Source organism: Miscanthus floridulus, chromosome 5 (assembly GCF_019320115.1).
Source record: "Miscanthus floridulus cultivar M001 chromosome 5, ASM1932011v1, whole genome shotgun sequence".
NCBI lineage: Eukaryota > Viridiplantae > Streptophyta > Magnoliopsida > Poales > Poaceae > Miscanthus > Miscanthus floridulus.
The window spans coordinates 42,767,393-42,777,856 of record NC_089584.1 but is presented as its reverse complement, the minus strand read 5'-3'; positions in this window follow the sequence as shown (position 1 = coordinate 42,777,856).

Below are 10,464 nucleotides of genomic sequence, written 5' to 3'. Positions count from 1 at the left end.
AGGTGGCTATCGGTCTTGTTAATCCTATCGATCGAACCAAGACACCAAGGATTCATGGGAATATAATCCAAGAAGGATATGCTACCATCTCGGTAGATAAAGCTAAAAAAGGTTTTAGTGATTTGCCTCTTGACATTCCTGGAGGTGATGGCGAGAAGACTCTAGGAGAAGCGGAGAAGACATTCATTCTATGGCGCAAGCGCTACATCATCATTCCAGGGATGTCGGCTCCACCTCCTCCTAAACTACCTCACCATAGGTACGTGCGGATGAAAACACTACATCATTAATTTGTATTGGCTTAAATAATTAATAATCTGCTCATAATAATATGTCATTCCTTTTTTTGTAGCAGATCCTCCCCCAACCTAAATCTAATTGTTCAATCACCAGATCATCATAGTGCTCTGTACGATGACATTATGTTGGAAGGCAAGGCTGCATCCACACCATCTCCATGGAGGTCTCCAACGCTGCAGCCGCCACCTCCAAGGAGGTCTCCAACGCCGCTGCCAACACCTCCAAGGAGGTCTCCAACGCCTCCCCCACCCCCGCCTACCAAGAAGCCTAGCAAGAGGCCAGCCCCTCAAACAAAGAACCAGTCCCCGCCTGCAAAGAAAGCCACTGTGAAACCAAGGGCTATTCTCAAAATAATATCTGAAGAGAAGGAAGAAGGAACTGATGCATATAAAAAAGACATGTCTAGATTCTATGACAAACTTAAAATGAATCAAGAAGCAAGGAGAAACCCGAAGAAACCGTACTTCTTCGTAGCTCTAGATATTCTAAGAAAAAAGGTGACTTCTTACCAGCAACAACAGCGGGAATCTCGTAAGCCGTCTAAATCAACGTTATCGGACTATGACCGCACTCTCACCAAGTCAATTGAGGCGGCATAGAAAAAGAAGCGAGCAGGGAAAGGAGTTGCCCAACTCGGACAACAAGCGCACCAATCAATCCCCCCGCTAGTTGTTGGTAATGAATATGGTTCGAATTTAGGATTAATGCATCAGGCAAACATACCTCCGGATATCGATTTGGATCACCTTGGTGAATTTCTTGATGAGACTGGTCTCGACCTTTACCAGATGTTTGGTGATGGAAACATTGAGAGTGCGGCGGAGGTTGATATTTGGAAGAAAAAATTTGTACTAGGCCAGAGTCTATACAACCCTCAAGCCTTATCTGATCTGGGGACGCAAATGTACCTGCTAAACAAGTGGTACATGCAGGCGTCTACCAGTGGAGACTTCTGCATTGGTGTCAGAATTAGAGACGAACATTGGTTCCGTGGCGATGATGTTATGTATGTTGACTTTGCATAATTTCATCAACTATGCCACCTGACCTCTCTGGATAAAGTTATCATTAGCTGCTATTGCCTGTAAGTAATAATTCTTTCGATCTATTATTAAACTCATCATATGTGTGTATATGCATATAAATTATCCTAACAAGTACTATATATATGCAGATTTACAATGACAGAGCTTAGAAAGGAAGGCTGCAATGAAATTGGTTTTGTTGATCCCCATATAGTATTCAAAGACCCAATTACTCCAAAGACTAATTGGAAGTCTGAGTCAGAGAGTAACCTCATGAACTTCTTAGTGAACCAACGCCACAAGAAGGATATACTCTTTCTCTATAACTTCAAGTGAGTGTTAATCATGTCGATCATATCCTTAATGGCTCATATGTTGATTCTAGTTAATTAATGAGTGTTATGCATTATATCCTATAAACACATGCAGCAATCACTGGATATTGATGGACATCGATCTGGTGAAAAGTCACTTGATAATCTATGACTCGATGAGAAAACCACAACAAGACTACCAAGATATGATAGATATTATCCAGAGGTAATTTTGGGATCTCTAGCAACTATATATACACACAAACATGATGATTAACTATATCTGATGACGTGGCAAATTTTTTATTGGGCAGTGTTTGGAAAACCTTTATTGAGAAGCAACATATGGAAAAATGCAAAGCGCCACTGAATGTAATCCCTTTGAAAGTAAGTCCCCTGAATCGCATCATCTTTATTAATTAAACATATAGCTTTCACCGGATCACCAGATTGGATGACAAATCTTTTTCTCGTAAAGTGGTGTCTGAGGCAGGAACAGGGGAACAACTACTGTGGTTACTATGTTTGCAAGTTTATCAAGGTGCTCTCCCAAAGAACTCCTACAGAGAGACTCAAAGTACGTTAAAAATACACTATATATTCATTTAATTATTATTATTGATCGTGTTACTATGTCTTTATATATATATATATGTACATATATTAATTTATTTTCCTTTAATTCAAATCTGTAGACTCGATGGTTGGAGGAAAAGGTCATACGGTAAGATCAAATCAAAGCAATTCAAGAGTCTATAGCCGGATTTTTTAATGAGCAGGTCATCGATTCCAAGGGCGAGTTCTACTTCGAACCAACATTGCCATTGAAGCCAAGCTAGAGGATAAGAGGAAACTTGTTATGTCACAACAACTGTAATGCAATCTTTTATAATATATGCACATGAAATAATATAATGTAAAATACACATATGGATGCATGCATGTAAATATATATATGATGCATATATATATATATATATATTTCTATGCTTGAATTGTGTGATTTAATACGTTCATTGTGCTTGAACCGAAACATACTATACGCGCATATAAATGTATAATTAGCGGCATACAATACGACTTCAAAAACCTATTTTGAAAAGAAAACAAAAAATGAAAACAAAAGAAAAAAACCTTTAGTCCCGGTTCGTATTACCAACCGGGACTAAAGGTGCCGGCCATCGTGGCATGTCAGGAGGCACCTTTAGTCCCGGTTGGTGTTACCCACCGGGTCTAAAGGTCCTCCTTTAGTCCCGGTTCCTGACCCGGGATTAAAGGACCCCCCCTTTAGTCCCGGATGCTTGCTCCCGGGTGGGGAACCGGGACTAGAGGGGGTTCCCCACCGGGAGTAAAGCTCTGTTCTTTACCAGTGACCGTACCTAAAAATAAGTATATTTTTAGTGACGGTTTATTTAACAGAACCGTCCCTGAAAATATATTTCTATAGGCGGTTTATAAGCTACAGTGCTCCTCGCCATAATTACAAGCGGATTCTTATGCCATCCGCCTCTGTTAGAAATGGAAGTCGTGTTCAAAAAAATCATTTCTGTACTAGTGACTCAACCATCGACATAAGAAGTTTATTTGCAAAGTTACGTGACATATTTCACCAAGAAAATATTAAAACCTGGTACATGATGGAAAAATAATTATCTGAAACTATATGTGTCGACTCCCAGAAACACATGTTGACGAAGGTGCGGATCAGAAATTGTAAGAGCTCCACTGTACTGTTGAACAGAAACAAGTGGTTCAACATCTGATCATCGGGGCATTGCCACTAATAAAGATGGATGATATTAAGCTGACAGCAGTGAAAAGTCGCTACAGAAGGGATCCAAATCTGGTTCATGAATCTTTTCTTTTTGGTTTTGGAACGAAGAATTTACCCTGCTTATAAACAAAGCTACTTTAACATGTTATATATACTCCGACATTGCTGGGATACCAGCTTACAACCAAGAGCAAAAGCAAACTAATCAAACGCCGAGGCCATAAGACTGGACGAAAAATCCGAAGCTCGTTAGCTCACTTGGCTCGTGACTGGCTCGGCTGAGCTCGTTATCATAACGAGCCGAGCCGAGCCAAGATTTTAGCTCGTTAGCTATAACGAGCTAACTCGAGCCAACTCGATAGCCGCTCGCGAGCCAAACGAGCCACGCTTCCAAGGAAAAAACTATAGTATGAGACATGGATGTATGGTGTAATACTATAGTATATTATTATACTTATATATATATGTTAGCACATATGAATATTTTGTTCGATTTAAGACTGTTGGATGTGTTACTTTTGTATTGTTTAGTATTCTCAAGCTTTAGATAAATGCAAATATTATATTTTGTGTACTTTTTACACCTGGCTCGCGAGCTTAACGAGCCAGCTTAAGCTCGTAAACAAGCCGAGCCGGCCTTCTGGATCGTTAAGATAACGAGTCGAGCTGGTTATCTTAACGAGCTAGAACGAGCCGAGCCGAGCCGAGCTGGCTTGTTATGGGAGGATCTGCTGCACTTGTTATCTGACAGTAGCCTGAATACCAGCAAAGATGAAGTGATCTGGGAACTTGAGAAATCATGTAAGTACCCTGTGTACCGTTTTAGCAGAAGTTGAAGACCTAAAAACTTGTGGAGAAACAAACTATACCCTGAAAGTCAGTGTACGGTGTTGATCTGGCAAGCCATGTAGACCCACACACTTGCAGCCTCATTTCCAGAGGTTCTTCTGAATTCCATGCCTCATTCCTCCGCACCCTAGCAGTCAGTAACCCACCAGAATATCTTTGTATCTACATGACACATAAATATTTGAAAACCATGATCTTTTCTTATATATTGAGTGATGACTTCAATTCAACTGTTCATAAAGGGTTTGATCAGAATACAGAACAGGATGCATGCTCTAACAAGAATAATAAGAGTTTATTATATTTCACTCATGCAGGAGCAGAACACAGCCTCTTGCTTCTAAAAGGCATCAACAAGGTTACAAAAGTTGACAAGTTTTGTTGAATGCGACATGATAAGGATTCTCATCTCACAGATTCACAATCATCAATCATCACAGAACCCTAAACTCAATGACGCAACGACTTTGAGAAGCGCCTTTCGTCCGTCGATCTCTAGCAGCTTGCTCAGGCTCGGCTCCGATCCTTGGAGGCCCGGAGTGTCTTTCTTGGACTCTGCTCGACATTATTACTGCGCTGCCGCTTCACGCCATGTGCTTCTCGGTAGTAGCCTCCCGGCCCTCCAGCGTACTTGCGCTTTGCATCCCCTGTCTGTCGCTACGGACGCGAACGTGATCGCCGCCGGCGGCGGGAGACATCATCGTCTTTGGACGACGCGCTGGTTCGGATCTTGGCAGCTTGCTTCTTGTCTCCTTGAACTTGAAGATCAGTGGCGAAGGGTTGCTTCTTGTCTCCTTGAACTTGAAGATCAGGGGCGACGGGAACGGATAGCGCCTCGTGCACCTGCTGCATCTGCGATAGTTTCCTTGAGATTGTTAAACACTTTGGACCATCCGTGGCGTAAATCAGTGGGGTGATATCTTTACCAATTGAATCAAATAGACCTAGAGTTTACTTCGGGAGTAGGAGACAGAGAGAGAGGGAGATGTAGGAGCATCTGACCGTCGGAGGAGCTCCCTGCCTTCGTTGGTTCATCGGTGAAGATCTGCGCACGGGCAGCGACGTTTGGTGTAGCTGTGGAGATCAGCGGTGGTGGAGGCAGTGGCGCTTCCCGCCGCTGGCAGTGCCACCCTCTGGATCGGATTAGGGTTAGGACAGTGGGGCTGTGGCGGCGGTGAACCTCGTACTCTGAGCCGTTTGCCCCACCTTCTCTTTATAGGCACTGTGCGACGGAGGCCCACCAGCCACTAGATGGCTGGACGTCCCCGATTAGGACGTGGTCAAGGGGTCCGTCTCGACCGTTGGGTCAAGACGGATGAGATCAATTCTAACATTCTCCCCCTTGATCTCAACTCATACTTTAACTTTAAACTTTGACTTTAATCCCTTTCACTTTTATTTGTTCCATCACGGATTAGTGCATAGAGCATGCTTCATCGTCACGGTCAATCGCCGATAGACTTAACAGCTACAATACACGTCTCAGTTCTGAAACAGATTCTTTAACTTTTGGGCCTTTTATTGTCTGGAAATCATAGGCTATACCATAAACCCATGTCGACTGTGTGTTCTTCAAACACACTGGGTGATAAGCCTTTTGTACGCGGATCCGCAAGCACTTGCTTGTTACTTTTATGTTCAATACTTTCAGTATGATTCTGGACTTTCTCGTTCACAACGTATAACTTTAACGTCAATGTGTTTGGCAGCACACTTGACCTGTTGTTATAGGAGCGAACTTCTTAAATGGTTATTGCTATTGTATACCATTATCAATTCCGGGTGTAAGTTCTTTTAACCATTTCGTCTGTCCTTAAGCCTCATAATAAGCTATACCATGGGTATGCATCTTTGATGACACCACAACTGTTTCTTTGGAGCTTTTCCATAATAAAACTCCAACTGCGAGTGTTAGCTACTTGTGGGTTTCACTAAATATCTCGCCAAAATTTAACATTTGTACCCACAACTATTTGACAGTACTTATTCTTTCTTACTCACCATGAGGCCTATAAATCTTTACACAATTGCAAAACATTCTCAACTCCACTCTAGTGATCTATATCTAGACTGGACTTCTGCTAAAAACATCCCGGATACATAAACTGTGTCAGGGTAAGTTCTTGCTTATAAGCATTTAGTAAGCTTCCAACAGCTGAAGCATATAGGACGTCCATTTGATCGATCTCACATTTATTCTTAAAACACTGAAAGTTCCGAAAACTATTACCCTTGACTATAGGAACAGGCACAGGTTTATTCACATATATACTTTATTTCTTTAGAATCTTCTCTAAGTATACACTTGACATAGTTCTAATACTTCTTTTCCTTTTATCTCGGTAAGTTCCAATTCCTGTAACGAATGATGCTTTACCAAGACCATTCTCATTGAAACTTGAGGACAAGAACTGCTTCTTCTCCAACAGTAGATTAACACCACTACTAGCGAGTAAGGTGCTACCCACATGCAGGATTAGGAAAATAAATTTTCCATGTTTAAACTTTGCATAAATACAATTGTCTTCTATATTCTCTCTAAAACCCAAACTTTCTTATTGTACTGTCAAACTTCAAGAACCACTGTCTTAAGCTTACTTTAATCCATAAATGGATTTCTTTAGGCAACATCCCTTTACGTTCTTTTCCTTCCACGACAAAGCCTTTTGAGTTATGCCATGTAAACTTTTCCATACAAATCCCCGTTGAGGAATGTGTCTTTACATCCTTCTGATGTAACTGTAAATCGTAATATGCCACTAATACTATTATGATTCTAAAAGAATCCTTACATGCTCATTATAATCTATTCCTTCTCTTTATGTAAATTATTTCACCACAAGTGACGCTTTATAGCTTTCTATATTGCCTTTGGATATCTTTCTATATTCCCTTTGGAGTCACCTTTGTCTTGTAGACCCATTATAGCCTACTATTTTGGCTCCATTAGGAATTTCTTCTAAGTCCCAAACATCGTTGGTATTTATCGATTTCATTTCATGTTCCTTTGCTTCTTGCCATTTAGACGAGTGAACGCCTCTCATGGCTTCTTCAAATGAGGTGGAATCACTCTCTATTTAAATTTCTTTCTTAACTTTTACTTCTTAGTCACCAGAAATATCTGATTTTCTTATTCTCTGAGACTTTCTGGGGCCTCATGGTACTTCTTTCATATAGGGCTATTATCTATTCAAGCTTTAGGTATCTACATACCATGCTCCCCTAGATTACTCCATCTTCTTTAAAGATGGTGTATCTTCGAATTTTTTATTTTGGGTTTAATCTTTCAAAAAACTCATACGGCGCGTTTAGCACCACCTTGATAACTCTGAACTCGTCCAGTATGAATATTAGCCGACTATGCTATCTTCCTATCGGAACTATAAAAGGTCCAGGAATTTAGCTATTTCTTTACTTTAGGGGTATCGTTATTATGACCGTCTTACTCCCTCAATGATCATATTCATCTTTTTTATAGATCACTTTTACCTTCAATGCATAGTATGCATTGCATTATCTGAAGTATGGGGAAGTATCTTTCTTAATTGTCTTTCTTAATTAATCTTACACTTCTCCCCCTCGAAATGTGATATGAACTTTTCTACCACAATTTCGAAACATTCAGAACTCTTGTGAATGAGGAAACTTTGATTACTGACTTCATCCACATGATTACATCATGCAAACAAAATTCGTATGGGAGTACATTTTCCTCATTTCATTTCAAAACTCAACATAGTCTATTATTATCAATACTTCTACAAGTCACACTTGCATATCATTCTTATCTTTTGGTTCACATGCAACTTTCTTTTGTTCTTAAATTCATTAAGTACTTAATGACCATGACATAATCAGAGTGTATGGTCAATACTAGGATAACATAAAAGCTACCTCAAACTTCTCTCTATGTGCGGGATACACTTAGAGCACATGAGTCATCACATCCTTCTTCCGCCATGCGGGATAAGTACTATGCCAAAACTCTCCCGCTATGCAGGATTGGTTAACATATGTACTATGCCAACTTTACCCCGCCATGCGGGTATTTTCTCAATCTTTTCCCGCCATGCGGGTACTATCACAAACTTTTTCCCGCCATGCGAGATAATTCCCTTGAACCGACATAAATGCCAGGATTGGCTCGTGTTCAATCATCAAATTCAGAAACAAATCCGAATATTCTTTTAACACGCATGTTTAATCCAATGTTGGTCAAATTAAACATGTATATGACTTTTACAACTCTCATAAGTGAAACTGAAAATAAAATTTTTCTTCACATAGAGTACATAAAAGATATTTCTCAATGAAGACTCTCATTGATCTATCTCTTTTCTTGGATCAATATCCTAGAATTCTTTTCTTTTAAAGCCATTCTTTAAAAAGAACACAGTCCCTTAAACAATGGCATTCTTTCATACATAAATTGCCCTTAGGCATTTCATCATCTGAGTCACAAGTACCCAGCTCATTTCTCTTACTGCCTTCAAGAATGAAAGCATGGAGGTCTTTTGTCTGAAAAAATATTCAACAATAATGCTCATTAAACTTTAAAATCTTTATGTTCTATTCTATATCACCGTTGGGCAGAAATAGAATAAAACATCATTCTTCTACATTAATTCCACATCACCGTTGGGCAGAGATGGAATTAACATATAGAACCTCAATAACCTTGAAAACATAGAACTGCTCCTCAAAATTAAATTCTCCTGTTGGTTCGAATTTAATTAGAAGACAATCAACTTCATTGCAGCGGAAACATGAAAATATCTTTCTCTAGTTTAAGAGCATTCCTTGATCTTTATCTTTTCTCTGAAAATTTGGTCACTTTGATGCAAAATTCATCAGAGATTTAAACTTTAAACATAGAAGTCATAGAATTATAATATTGTTATCAACGTTGGTCAGAAAATAACAATACCATAATTTAACTTTAACTATCATCCGACTATTCCTTCAATTAAAATAATCCAAAATTTAATCGGAGTATAAAACAATCTTTGCAGCGGGAACTATGAACATAATTGTTGAATTTTACCCACAGGAAAATCCTCTTTTCCAATTTTCTTTGAGCCATTTATCACTGGAAAAATTAGAAAAAGAAAATAGCTTAAACTTTTACTGCACTGTGGCCCAACCATCAAAAATGGCCCGGCCCAAAACAGCATCCAGCCCAGCCTTGCTCCCTCGCGCGCGCGCTCTGCCACCCAGGCCGCAACGTGGGCCTGGGCCGGCAAAGCGCCGCGGCCGCGCGCCCCGCCTAGGCCGCGATGCAGCTCGCTCGATCTCGGTCGTTCATGCACATCCGACGGCCGAGCGCGCATCTAGGGCAAACAAAACCGCTGGGCCGGCGCTTCCCCCCATAACCCTAGCTCATTCTCTTCTTCCTTTCCTCTCTCTCCACCGAACGGAGCGGCTATGGCGGAGGAAAAAAGGTGGCGGTGGCCGCCGGCAACTGCGCCGCCGCCTTCACTGTGAGTCTCCAGCCGGCCAGCCGATCTATCTCCCTCTCTTTCTCCTCTGTTCTAGCCCCACATCGAGCAAGAGGTAGACGCCCATGGCGACCAGAGGAGAGATGGCGGTGCCGCCGCGGGGCCCTCACCGGCGCGCGCGCTCGCCCAAGGCTGAGCGCGCCGCCGTCGAGCGGCTTTGTGGTGGCGCCCTTTGCCCTGAGCCCAAAGCGGGACCGTGATGACTTCCCGCACGCCGGCGAAGCAACAGTGCTGCGCAGCGGCGAGGTAAGCCCACTGACTCTTCCTCATCCCCTTTTCCCTTTCTGTTTCTTCGGATCTTGTTTGCTCTTCTCGGTTTTGACTGATTGGGATGGGGATCGAGATAGGGTTAGGGTTTTGGGTTAGGGATTCACCCTGTTCTTCTTCTTCTCTGAGTCTGTAGCGGGTTCGGGTTCAGATCTCATCGTTTTCTTGAATCCGAGCCCTCTGTTTCCATCTTCACCCAGTTAGGGTTAGGGTTAGTGAAAACCCTAGTCTGTATGCTCAGATCCGAAAGGATTTACTTTTGATTCTCTTCCCGCACGTTAGCAAGCCGACGGCGGGTGCTCCATCCCGCGTGAGGCAGTAGTGATGGCAGCGGGGAAGCCCTGGTAAGACTTCCCCGGACCGTCCCATTTCTTTAGGGTTAGGGTTACATTTTCTTCGAACCGAAGTTCGCTTCTCTTTCTTTTCTTTCTTCTTTT